General features: G+C 35.0%; 1 long non-coding RNA gene across 1 annotated transcript; it reads left to right on the forward strand.

Annotated features, from left to right (window-relative positions):
• Window positions 1-1,629: 1,629 nt before the first annotated feature.
• On the forward strand, window positions 1,630-3,456 carry LOC103584254. Its single transcript, XR_549956.1, has 3 exons — window positions 1,630-1,713; window positions 2,723-2,839; window positions 3,342-3,456. It is a non-coding gene; the product is annotated as an uncharacterized LOC103584254 (long non-coding RNA).
• Window positions 3,457-3,658: the final 202 nt, after the last annotated feature.

Here is a 3,658-nt window from a genome sequence, read left to right on the forward strand (position 1 = left end):
AAAAAAAAAAAATTAAATTTGACTTATACTATTCCATCTCTGAATTAATTTCCATTTCTAGAATTTTATATAAAAGGCATCATAATATATACCCTTCTTTTCCCCTCTGGCATTTTTTACCCAGTATAAATTATTTTGAGATTCATTCATGTTAGACTCACTAATTTTTAACATCTTGTTACATTTACACATATATATTATATAACACATATATGCATAGAATAAAATATGTGTGTTTATATGTAATAGTACTTCAAAAAGTTTATGGAAAAGTAGAATTAAAAGATAAGAATCTTTCCATGAACTTTTTGAAGTGCTCTCATAAATATGCATACCACATATTTTTTCCAAAACTATTTGAATGTAGTTGCATATATCATGCCCATTTCCCTCTTAATACTTAATGTGTAGTCCCTAAGAACAAAGATATCCTCTTAATAGAACCACAGTACAATGATCAAATTCAAGATATTTAACATTGATACACTATTTTTACTTAATATAGTACTTTAGTCTACACTCCATATCCCAGTTTTATCAGTACCCTTATAATGTCCTGGAAACAATACCTTACCTGATAAAGGATCCAATCCAGGATCATATATTACATTTAGTTGTCATTCTTTTTTTTTTTTAAAGATGACCGGTAAGGGGATCTTAACCCTTGACTTGGTGTTGTCAGCACCACGCTCAGCCAGTGAGCGAACCGGCCATCCGCATATGGGATCCGAACCCGTGGCCTTGGTGTTATCAGCACCGCACTCTCCCGAGTGAGCCACGGGCCGGCCCCTAGTTGTCATTCTTTTTAATCTTCTTTAATCTGGAATATTTCCTCAGCCTTTCTTTGTCTTTCATGACATTTACATTTTTGAAGAGTGCAGACCATTTACTATATATAGATTCAGGTTATGCATTTCTGGTTAGAGTAATCCATAAGCAATGTTATGTTCTTCTCAAGGTATCATATTTGTACTTACCATGGACTCTTTTTCCCCTTATTGATGATGTTAATTTTGGTCACTTGGTTAAAGTGGGTTCCCCCCCACTAAATAGTTACTAGTTTTCCTTTTGTAATTAATAAGTAATTTGTGGGGACTTTGAGACTATGTAAATATGTCCATATGGTTTTGAAAGCCTTTTTCAAAATAGCGAAGTGTTTAAGCATAATTTATTTGAAAATCCTCTTGAAACTGATCCTGGCTGATGACAAAAAATTGTTATCTTTGTAAATACAGTGCTAAGAGGGCTATAGGATAGTGTATATTCTACAGAGCAGAACGATAGAAACTAATACTCCCTTTATACAAACTGCTGGACATCCTTGTAAAATTGTCCTTAGTCATTTCCTTAATTTACAGTTGGATGATAGAAAAGAAGGACTCTTGACTCCCTTTCTGTGCTTATCGACTGTCCTTTACAGGTGGCAAAAGTTTGATGCTAGCAGATTTAAATCCTTTATACTGTTTTCACTGCAAGGAGTATTTTCTTTTAGGAAACTCAAGACAGTGAAGTTTTGGGCTAGTTTACAACATAGTATATTGGATGTAGCCCGATATACTATAAAAGTTTATTGAGACATACTTTAAGTAGGCTCCAGAGATTTCTCTCCTGATCTCTCAATTTTACTCTTTCTAGATGCATCCTTGGGGAACTGTTCACAAAGAAGCCTATTTTTCAAGCCAATCTGGAACTGGCTCAGCTAGAACTGATCAGGTACAGCTGTGCATGTGTTCTTGTGTGCCCAGGTGTGATAGATAATCTCATCCTTCAATTTCTAACACTTTTCAGTTATTCTGAATGATTTTATGCTCTTTAGGTCCAAGTAAGTTTCTCTTCCAGGTTTACTATATATTGTCGTGGCTGTATATATAAAGAAGTTGTATTCCATCTAATTTTTAGGTCCTACCTTGCATATTTTTTATTAGTTCTTCTTATAAAAGCATGCCATTTTCAGGATGGCTGTTTCATTCTTAGGTCAAATTAAGATTAAATTTATTCAGCAGACATTTATTGAACCTATTATGCAACAGATTACTTTATCTGTTAAACCGTAAGGATTTAGAGATAAGTGATAGGTCCCTTTTCAAAGAACTTAGAGTTTAGTAAGGTATAAAGCATGTAAATAGATTGTTATAAAATAAAACCTATGATAGAAGATTTGGAGAAGGTCTGGAGTTGGGGCGGAATTTGGGCTGGATGGTTTTTTGTTTTTTGTTTTTGTTTTTTCCTTTCCTATAAAATTAAAGGGAAGAATACAACAGGTTAATGTAGCTATTTTTTAAAGGTGATATATAACTCATTATTTCTTATGCAGTAAACTTTATCAAAATTTCTAGCCTTAGGCTATCTTCTTCCAGTTTTCTCTATAGGGACACTATAGGACCACCTCAGCCCTTTGAAATTAGTACTAACTGAACAGAACAAAATTGGTAATGAAAACCTGCATGGGGCATTAAAAACAATGTTTTCCAAAACCAAATATGTTGATCATTTTGGATTATTATGCCAGTATTTTCTCTTTGCTATTTTGTAACCAATTTTTCTGTCTTATTGTCTGTCCTTAAAGCAGTAAGGTCATATTTTACCTTTCTGCATGCCCTCTAATGTAATAAGCAAAGCTTACCCAGACCTCAAGAGGTAATAATTTCTGTTTCTAGAACCCCCAGAATTCATGATGCTGACTCACTCACTTACTTGCTCTTGCTTTTTGCTTTGTTTTCAGCCGACTCTGTGGTAGCCCTTGTCCAGCTGTGTGGCCTGATGTTATCAAGCTGCCCTACTTCAACACCATGAAACCGAAGAAGCAATATAGAAGGCGCCTGCGAGAAGAATTCTCTTTGTGAGTTTGGCAAAATTGTGTATCTCATCTTTGTGTCTGGCTGATGTAAGGACTTGACTTTTTTCCTGGCCTGTGGAGTTAGTGTTGTCCCAATTTATCATGGCAACACACCATAGGAAAACATTTTATTTGGAAACAGTATACGAGTTTTATCATAGCCCTTTTGTAGTTTTCTCTTCTGAAGTCTTTAGACTGTAGAAAACCATTTTATTTTGAATAATATATATATTTTCTCATAGTCTTTTTGATCTTCCCAGGGAAAAAAGAGAATGGAACTGTTGGCTTCATGTGGTTTTTTTTGTTTTTGTTTTTGTTTTACCTGTTTTGTAGCATTTCTTAAATCCTGTGTAGGAGCAAATCTGTTTGTTTGCATTAGCTAACTTCCAACTCCCTTTCCTCAGTTTTACATGGAACTGAAAATTCAGAAACCTTTTGACGCATGGTTACAGGCTTGAGAAGTGTGGAGTCATTGTGAACTTGTTTTTTCTGTTCCTTTCCACAGCATTCCTTCAGCAGCACTTGATTTATTGGACCACATGCTAACACTGGATCCTAGTAAGCGTTGCACAGCCGAACAGACCCTACAGAGTGACTTCCTAAAAGATGTTGAGCTCAGCAAAATGGCTCCTCCAGAGTAAGTGCTGGTGGCTGTGTAGTGACCGTAAATCTTCACCTAGGTCTCAGGAGATGAGAAATTCAAAATAATAGGTTTTAAAAAAAAGAACTGCAAATGGCCAAGTCCCAAATGGAGAGGTGTCTTTGAGTAGTATGGTTTATAAAGTTTGTTTTATTGTTTTTTTTGTTTTCTTCTTAAACAAG

This window comes from Galeopterus variegatus, unplaced genomic scaffold, assembly GCF_000696425.1.
Source record: "Galeopterus variegatus unplaced genomic scaffold, G_variegatus-3.0.2 Scaffold48087, whole genome shotgun sequence".
NCBI classification, from domain to species: domain Eukaryota; kingdom Metazoa; phylum Chordata; class Mammalia; order Dermoptera; family Cynocephalidae; genus Galeopterus; species Galeopterus variegatus.